This window comes from Puma concolor, chromosome F2 (genome assembly GCF_028749965.1).
Source record: "Puma concolor isolate L17-30 chromosome F2, mPumCon1.1.hap2, whole genome shotgun sequence".
Classification (NCBI taxonomy): domain Eukaryota; kingdom Metazoa; phylum Chordata; class Mammalia; order Carnivora; family Felidae; genus Puma; species Puma concolor.
Window position 1 is genome coordinate 35719903 of NC_141684.1, and position 10559 is coordinate 35730461.

The following is a 10559-nucleotide window of genomic DNA, read 5'->3' on the forward strand; positions in this document are numbered from 1 at the left end:
CTGAGGACCCTCAACCATAGCTGGTCAGAGCTTTTGTCTTTGTACCATGTATGAGCTCTGGGGAATTTTATGTTTACAACTCTGGTCATTTTTGGCCTCACTTTGTGAAATTTCACTCTATGTATGCCTAACTCTGTACTCATTAAATACTCAAGTAGAGCTATATGCAAAATTCTGTCTTCTTGCATGATCCCCTCCAGTCCAGATCCCTGGCCTCAAACTCCTAGCTGCCTTGATCTCCCTAAACTCTAATGTCTATATTTTTATTTCAGGGAGGTCACTGGGCTCTGTTTGATTCCCTCTACCTGTACCTGTGGACACAAATTTGCTTTCAGGCAAAAAGCTGGGGAAAGTCTAGTGCCCACTTGATTGTTTCTCTCCTCTCATGGATCACTGTCCTGGGTTACCTGTTGTCCAATTTTTGAAAATAGTTGTTTCATGACTGGAAGCAGAAGCTTTTCACCTTGGCTTTTTTTTTTTTTTTAAGTTTATTTATTTATTTTGAGTGAGACAGAGGTAGTGCAAGCGGGGAGGGGCATGGAGGGAGGGAGAGAGAAAGAATCCCAAGCAGGCTCCTTGCTGCCAGCTTGGAGATCAATGCGGGGCTTGAACTCAAAAAACTGTGAGCCAAAACCAAGAGTCGGACGCTTAACTGACTGAGCCACCAAGGCGCCCTTCACCTTGGATTAAAAAAAAAAAAAAAGTTTTAGATGTTTATTTATTTTTGAGAGAGAGAAACAGTGCGAGTCGGGGAGGAGCAGGGAGAGAGGGAGACACAGAATCTGAAGCAGGCTCCAGGCCCTGAGCTGTCAGCACAGAGCCTGATGCAGGGCTGGAATCCACAGTGAGATCATGACCTGAGCTGAAGTTAGACGCTCAACCTACTGAGCTGCCTAGATGCCCCTCACCTTGGCTTTTTAAACTCTTTTTATTTTTTATTGATTGCTCTAGGGATTACACCATACATCTTTAACTTAACACAATCTTCTTAGACTTTTGTTGAATTACTTCAAGAAAGATAGTAATTTTGCGGTAGTATAGTTGTATTTCCCCCCATGTTTTTTTATGCTATCTTTATCATATATATTATCTCTATATACATTTTTTAAGATATGATTCGTATACCATAAAATTCACCCTTTTAAATATACAACTCAGTGTTTTTTTAAATTATATTTAAAAAGTTGTGCAACCACCACCATCATTTAATTCCAGAACATTTTCATCATTCCAAGAAGACACCCCATACCCATTTGAGGTCATGCTCCTTTCCCCTCTTCCCCGAGCCCTGGCAGCTACTCATCTATTTTTTGTCTATATGGATTTGCCTACTCTGGACATGTCTTATAAATGAAATAATATAATACCTGTATATATATTAAATCTAACAACACAATGGCATAATTTTTGCTTTAAAAGGTCAAGTGAATTTTACACAGATTAAGAGGAGAAAGAAAAACATATAGTTTTTATATTCATCCACATACTACCATATTTGGTGCTTTTCATTCTTTCCTGTCGATCTGAGTTACCATGTGGTGTCATTTCCTTTTATTCTGAAGAGCTTCCTTTAGCATTTCTTGTAATTCTCCCTTCCCTGTTTAAGATCATGTGCCAAACAAGGGCTGAGGAAGCTTCTGTCATGTGCCAATTCCATTACCTGATGAGTTGAGTTTTTAAAGGAATTTGCCCCTTTAATCTAAGTTATTGAATTTATTGACATAAAATTGCTGATATTATTCTCTTTGTATGCTTTTAGTGTTGTGGTTCCTGTAGTGATTTCCCCTCTTTCAATACTAATATTGGTAACTTGTATTTTCTCTTGATTAGGATGTGCTAAGGGTTTATCAGTGGTTATCTTTTCCAGGAATCCATTTTTGGTTTTCTTAATTTTCTGTATTTATTTTTCTATTTTTATTGATTTCTGTTGTATTTTTACATTTGCCTTTGTATTTTAGGTTCAATTTGCTTATCATTTTCTATCTTCTTTAGGTATCAAGTTATGTCATTGATTTTAAACCTTTCTTAATCCTTTATATGAACATTTAAGGTTATAACGTTCCCTTTAATTACGGCTTTGGACGCAGCTCACAAATTTTCCTATGATGCATTTTCACTATCAAGTCTGTTTAAAATATTTTCCAACTTTCGGGGCGCCTGGGTGGCTCAGTCGGTTAAGCGTCCGACTTCGGCTCAGGTCACGATCTCGCGGTCCGTGAGTTCGAGCCCTGCGTCGGGCTCTGCACTGACAGCTCAGAGCCTGGAGCCTGTTTCAGATTCTGTGTCTCCCTCTCTCTCTGCCCCTCCCCCATTCATGCTCTGTCTCTCTCTGTCTCAAAAATAAATAAATGTTAAAAAAAATAAAAAATAAATAAAATATTTTCCAACTTTCCTTGTGATGCCACCCCCCCCCCCAGCCCCGCCATAGTCTGTTTACAAATGCTGACTTGCAAGATGGCCCTCAATGGACCCCCACCTCCTGGTATTCATGCCCTTATGTAATCCTCTCCCCTTGAGTGTGGGATGGACCCAGTGACTTGCTGCTGCTGCTTCTTTTCCTTTCTTTCTCTTTCTTTCTTTTTTTTCTTTCTTTCTTTCTTTTCTTTTTTCTTTTTTTTTTTTGAGAGAGAGAGAGAGCGAGAGACAGAGAGAGGAAGAGAGAGAATCTCAAATAGGCTTCATGCTCAGTGCAGAGCCCAATGCAGGGCTCCATCTCATGATCCTGAGATCATGACCTGAGCCAAAATCAAGAGTCAGACACTTAACCAACTGTGCCACCCAGGCGCCTCTAGTGACTTGCTTCCTTTTTTTTTTTTTTTTAACATGTTGCAAATAGTACTTTTTGTTTATAATCATATACGAATGTTTAATTTTAGTAAATGTATTCCCTTCATTATAATTTTTTTTATTTAAATCCAGTTAGTTAACATATAGTGTAATAATGGTTCCAGGAGGAGAATTTAGTGATTCATCACTTACATATAACACCCAGTGCTCATCCCAACAAGTGCCCTCCTTAATTCCCATCACCCATTGAGCCCATCCCCCCACCCAACACCCCACCAGCAACCTTCAGTTTGTTCTCTGTTTTTAAGAGTCTCTTGTAGCTTGCCTCCTCTTCTGTTTTTATCTTATTTTTCCTTCCCTTCCCCTATGTTCATCTGCTTTTTTTTCTTAAGTTCCACATGAGTGAAATCATATATTTATCTTTCCCTGATTGACTCATTTGGCTTAGCATAAGATATTCTAGTTCTATCCATGTTGTTGCAAATGGCAAGATTTCATCCTTTTTGATTGCTGAGTAATATTACATTGTATATATACAGCACATCTTCTTCATTTGTCAGTTGATGGATAGTTGGGGTCTTTCCATAATTTGGCTATTGTTGATGGTGCTGCTATAAACATTGGGGTCCATGTGCCCCTTTGAATCAGCATTTTTATATCTTTTGGATAAATACCTAGTAGTGCAATTGCTGGGTCATAGAGTAGCTCTATTTTTAATTTTTTGAGGGACCTCCATACTATTTTCCAGAGTGGCTGCACCAGTTTGCATTCCCACCAGCAGTGCAAAAGGCTTCCTCTTTCTCCTCATTCCTTGCCAACATCTGTTGTTGCTTGAGTTGTTAATGTTAGCCATTCTGACAGGTGTGAGGTGGTATCTCATTGTGGTTTTGATTTGTATTTCCCTGATGATAAGTGATACTGAGCATCGTTTCATGTGTCTCTTAGCCATCGGGATGTCTTCTTAGGAAAAGTATCTGCTCATGTCTTTTCCCCATTTCTTCACTAGATTATTTGTTTTTTGTTTTTTTTGGGGGGGTGTTAGGTTTGATAAGTTCTTTATAGATTTTGGATACTAACCCTTTATCTGATATATCATTTGCAAATATCTTCTCCCATTCCATAGGGTGCCTTTTAGTTTTGTTGATTGTTTCCTTTGCTTTGCAGAAGCTTTTTATCTTGATGAGGTCCTAATAATTCATGTTTGCTTTTGTTTCCCTTGCCTCCAGAGACATGTCTAGTAAGAAGTTGCTGTGGTTGAGGTCAAAGAGGTTGCTGCCTGTTTTCTCCTCGAGGATTTTGATGGTTTCCTGTCTTACATTTAGGTCTTTCATCCATTTTGACTTTATTTTTGTGTATGGTGTGAGAAAGTAGTCCAGGTTCATTCTTCTGCATGTCACTGTTCAGTTTCCCCAGCACCACTTGCTGAAGAGACTTTTTTTCCTTTGGGTATTCTTTCCTGCTTTGTTGAAGATTAGTTGGCCATATATTTGTGGGTCCTCTAATGACTTGCTTCTAATCAATAGAATACAGCAAGAGTGATGGCATATCACTTCTGTGATTAGGTAATAGCATGTTATGACTTCTGTCTTGCTAGCAGACTTTCTGGCTTAGATGAGCAAGCTACCATATTGGAGAGGCCTGTGTGGCAAGGAACTGAGGGCAACCTCAAGTCAGTAGCCAAAACAAGGAATAAGGCCCTTGGTCCAACAGTCCTTAAGGGACTGAATGTTGCCAACGACCAGGTAAATGAATTTGGAAGTGTGTCCTCCCCAGTTGAGACTTCAGGTGAGACACAGCTCTGGCTGCTGCAAGCCTTGTGAAAATCCTGAAGGAGAGGGCCCATGAATGGATTCCTAAGCCACAGAAACTGCAAGAAGATGAAAGTGTGTTGTCTTAAGCTGCTAAGTTTTGGTGTTTGGCTGCAATATATAACTCATACATCAATCATTGGCCAAAGAGATGCAGTGAATCCTTATGTATACTTCTGGTGCCCCTATCTAGCTCCCTCTTCATAGGTACCCTGCCCTGGAAATTCCAACAGCCTTAGTAGCCCAGAACTCTGATCTATGTATATGTTTGGATATTTTAAGGGCAAGAACTGAGGTATAAACGTCTTCATATCCTCCACAGAGCTTAATTTGATACCAAATTGCTAACAGTGTTCCTTTAGTAGTCATTGATTGGCATGCATTCCAACTTGAACTGCCCTGAAACAGCTTGATCAGAGGCACATCTTTTTTTTTTTTCTGTTTCATTTTAATTCCAGTTGGTTGACATACCGTGTTATACAGGTTTCAGGTGTACAGTATAGTGATTCAACACTTCCATACATCACCCCATGCTCATCATGACAAGTGCACTCCTTAATCACGAGGTTCACATCTTAATGGGAAGTCATGAGCCCTTTGCAGGGCTCCCCAATTTGAAACCCCGGGACTTCATGAGCCATGTACCTCACACCCAGAGCTCAACTGCACTGAGTCACTCCTTTGACTTGCAGACCTGGATGGAATTCCATCCTGCAGGTGTAGAATTTGATTTCCCCAGTGGCCTCCAGGGATTTGGATGAAACAGCGTGGCAGTGCAGGGGAATTAGCTCTCCATGGAGTCAGCCTTAACTAACAGGAAATGGGAGATGGGAGCAAGCTGGGCAGATAAATCCACTTTCTTTCTTCCTTCCATAGACTTTGATGATGTGTAGCTGTTCTTTGTAGCCCTTCTAGAAAAGTCTCATAGCCTCAGCAAGTGAACCTGAATGACCCGCAACAGCTCTCTGTGACTCATTAAAGGACTAGCAAGTGCAGTAATGAATCACATAGCACTGCTTTATATCTTTCTGTGTCTTCTTCAGTTTTTCTTCCCCCCACCTCCTGATAGGCTCACACTTCTCAAAGAAAGCATCCATACCTTAATCCTTGCCTTAGGCTCATCTTTCTAGAGAACCTGGGATTAGAGAAAGATGGTACTCATGGCTGATCTTTGCTCTGCGTTTCCAGCTCATCGAACACTTTCTGAGGTGTATACTTTACCCTAACAAACAGAACCACAACTCACCCTTGATAATTCACAGAGCCAATTTCACGTATCACCTTGTGTCACATTCTGTCATGTTTTGAACATCCTCCCACAGTGACGGCAGTGAACATCAACATGGACTGACTGAAGAAAGAATCAAGTTGATGGCAATGTAACTGAATATGTTGTTGACTGTTTGCTTCTAGATGTCATATTGACTAGCTAGATGGAGCTAAAATACTTTTAAAAAATGTACAATTTTCAAATTTACTTGGTGAAATTCTATTATGGTCCAGGACAAGCTTTTGCTTGTGTCCCATCTCACTGTCTTGCCGTAGCTACTTATATTTTGTGCCATCTCTCCTCAGTCTCATGAGAATGTCAGGGGATTTGTTGAAAGGGCAACCCACAGACAAAGGCACAGACCTCTTCCTTCTCTGATCAGTTTTGAGTTTCAGCAGCATACCAGGTAAAAGTCAAACTCAGAAACATTGTATGCTTTTCCCCCCAAATTAAATGGGAGCTTAAAAGCAAAATAATTACGTGTATGTGCTCATTTCTCTCCTTCTACAATACTGCATGCAGTCAGATGAAAATGGTTCTCTCTAAGCCTTTAACTTTATGTAAATTATGTGCAATTTATTTTCCCGTTAGCCTCAAAGCTTGATAAGTGTAGCCAGACCAGAAAGGCTGTTAATTAAGTACACCACAGACATTATGCAAAAGTGAGTCTGTTTTAATGCTTTTCATTGTATCAGAGCAGCAAATTACAGACTCTTTCATTAGCATATGTAGGATTGAAGAGAGGGTGTCGGAGAGGGTAGAAGTTACCTAGTTTCTTCCCAAGTCTCACTTCGCTGCTCTGCCTTGCCTCCCTCATGGTTTAATGGAGTTTACACCACAGTTAGGGGGTGTCCTTCATGGTTCTAGTAATCAAGTGACCATGTGGTGGTTGTTAAAAGGACTCCGATCCTCTTATGCAGGAGACGTTATGAGATGTCAAAGAGGGGACCCTAATTTAGCTTAGGGGTGGGATAGGGTTGAGGAAAAATTAAGGGACACCCTTCTAGAGTTTGACACCACTGAGCTAATTCTTGAAAACAAAGTAGGAGCTAGTCATATAAAGAAAAAGGATGGTGTATAATCATTCTTTGAGATACTGAGTTCCTACTTTGCCTCAGAGGCACTTTCTCTGGATAGTAATAGAGGTGTACATATAACAGGAATAAAATGTAAGACACTAGGTATTACCTCAGTTAAATAAATTAGACTCTATCACTCACTTCTCTTATGTTATTATCTCCTGCATAATTTTCTTCTCCACTTGCCTCCTTTCAACCTATGAACACGTTCAAGTCATCCGTATCCAGAGAGAGAGACCTCGTATCCATCAGGATTCCTTCAGGTACAAGTCGGGGTTGAAACAGGAAATCAAATGTAATCGACTTAACTAGAAAGGGGGTTTGTGGAGATTTTTGAAGATCTAGGGTTGTCTAGCCAAGAGGCAGCTGGATTCAGTGGCTCTGATAATGTCACCAGGACTCGGTTTCTGTCCTTTGCATCGCTCTGATTTCTGCTGTGTTGATTTCGTTCTCTGCTAGCCTCTCTCCTTATACAGGGACAAGGTGATTGCAGGACTCAGAATTGCTTCTCGGTTCTAATCCTCCTCCCCTCCAAAGAGGATAGCTGCTTTCCTAAAAGTTCAAGTGAAAATCCCAGAATTGTGTCTATATGCCTTAGAGTTCAAAGGATTTGGGTCATCACCCATTCATGCTAGTCCTTGGGTTATTTTCCCCAAAAATGCTTGCAAAGAGAATTCAAGTGATATGAGCTGTGGTGGTTGAAGCCTAGATCACATGCCCACTTGTAGGTTACCTGAAGCCTATGGGATGAAAGTTGAGAATGTGTAGTTTACTTACAGCAATTCAAGAATTGTTACCAGAAGAAGGGGGAGGTAGGTAGACCCTGAATAGCCCAAACAATCCATGTCTGCTCTAGGGCCTGTGTGTTGCTTTTTCATCAAGCTCGTGCTCTGTCTTCCTAGTTGTGTGACTTTTAGCATATTTCTTAATCTTTCTAAGCCTCACTCTATCTATAAAATGCGGACAATAATACCTCACAGGGTTGTTGTAGGATGCAATAAAATAAAGTATATACAGAACCTAGCAAACCTCTTAGCCCTTAGGAAACTCTTGGTAAAGATTAGTTCCTTTGCTTTTCCAGTCTCTTTATCCTCTTCACTTTACTGTCAGCACTTTCGAAAGTTTAGTCTATACCTGCTTTCCATTAATTTATCACCTTTTGTTTAGTTCTTAATCAATCCAACTTCTGCTTTAACCACTCCATTAAAAGGCCTCCAGACAAATGAATTCTTCATGAGCTTCATCGTATTTAATCTCTCTGTTGAAATTGAAGTTCTTGGCTACCTCCTTTTTTTTTTCAAACTCTCTCCTTCTTCAGCTTGGAGGAGAGAGTAGCCAAGAGGATGAACTGTGTCAGTCATTAAACTATTGTCTCTCAATTTTAATCCACTCTATACTCTACTGCTGGAGACTTCGACACTCCTTTTGTAATTGATAGCATAAACAAGTAGGCAGAAATTCATTAAAGATATAGAGGTCCTAAAAAATACTATGGACTTTATAAAGCTGACATTTCTAGAACACTCCACTTAACAACAGCAGAATACATAATAATTTAAAAACTGACCCGGTTCATCCATTTAGCTAGTGAGCATTCATAACCACCCTTCTAAACGTGTTTTAAACTTCCATCCAATAACAAAAACTTCCTCATGCTTTCACCTAACAAAAGGCAACTAGTTTTTGCATAACTAAAACCATTTCTCATCCTCTCCCCAAAATGAAGAAATGAAAAATTTCAAAAGTTATTGAATCAATCTTTATAAGACAATCATGGTAGATATCTCTAGGCTACATTAATTACTTCTCAAATGTAGTCGCAGTGCCAACTGAGAATTTTTTTTACCTAAAGGTGAATTATAAAGTTAATTAACACTTTATAATCCTTGTATGTAATAATAAGGGACAGGAGAAGAGTAGAGGGAATTACAATACATGCACACACTAATAATTAACTGATAACTAGCATATGTACTATTATAGTAGATATTGTTATTATATATTAGTGTGTATATATACCCATATATATACATATATACACACAAATATATATATATATACATACACACACATATATACACACACACATATAAACATACATAGATATACGTATGTACATACACACACAAATGCACATAACAAGCAAGGAAGGAAATATTCCTGACTGTTAGAGTCCTCATGTTTATAAATGGCCACAAGAAGACTGTTGGACTTCCTTTTACTCCTATTCCATGTTTTCTTTTTCCTTAGTCAGAATCTCAGTTGATCAGAGTTGTTTATTTGAAGGGGTGACTCAAACTTTCATTCCCAAAGGATCTGCATCCTTTGTAGTCCTGAATTTCTTTTTAAAAATACATTTTCATTAACTTTTACTCTTGGATATGTATTAAGAAGCATCTCAGAGAACTCATTGGGTTCCAGATATAATCCTCCTCACTCTCATTGTGTAGCAATCTATTTACCTTTGGTAGTTGGGGTAAATCATGCCAGCCACAAGGGTAATCCTATTCTTTGACTATTGGTTCAGAAGTACAAGGAACCCAGAATGGCCAAGTTGCATTTCAGCTTCCAATTCAATGGAAGTTTTGTTGTGTCTGATGGTGCAAACGTTTCTCTCTTAATAACCACAATCTAAACCAGCAGAATTCAAGGTTGCAGAGGAAGCAAAAATTCTGAAGGAAATTTTTAAGTGCAATAGTGAGAGAAGCTACTCTCATTTCTACCTCTTGCTTCTTGGAACTTTTAAAATTCTGCTTATTGAGGACACCTCTCTTCCTCTTGGTTGTTAACTTAAAGCATACCTGCATCTTGCCTCATCCATTCAGTTTTGTCTCCCAATTGGTGCCATAACTCAGTCTGTAGTAGGCCCTTCCAACACTCTAGTAAACCAGCTGCTTCTGGGTGATGCTGTGTACAAATTCCATGGGCATGAATCTACTGCCACACTGTACTACAACCAGAAACTACGGCATTTTAATATGAATGGCAGTACCAGCAGGAAAGATAAGAGGATCCTGGAAATATCATGACTTGTTCTAAATTTTGTATCTCTGTGTCAGATCACCAGTCAGATCATCAGTTTTATCTTCATACTTTTCATAAGGACATGAAAAATATTGATCAAATCCCATTGCAACTGGAGTCCAAATTGTTTTGTCTATTAGTATTTTTTTTTAATGTTTATTTTTGAGAGAGAGAGAGAGAGAGAGAGAGAGAGAGTGAAAGCGAGCAGGGCAGGGGCAGAAAGAGAGGGCGACAGAGGATCTGAAGTGGGCTCTGTGCAGACAGTAGCGAGCCTGGTTTGGGGCTTGAACTCATGAACCATGAGATCATGGCCTGAGCTGAAGTCGGATGCTCAGCTGAATGAGCCACCCAGGTGCTCCTGTTTATTAGTATTTCTTGAAATAAATGGGCTCCTAAATGGATGAGTCTTATCACCATACAATTTTAATTACCCTGGAATTTGCTATAGCAGGACTTCAACCTCTAAAACCATGTAAGATTAATCTAGAGCAGTATTTCTGAATCATTTTGGATATAAAAGTTCCTAATACTAGTCAATGTAAAATGGAATGTTTCTTGATCAGCCTATGGCAGATAAGGGTTTGGGTAGGG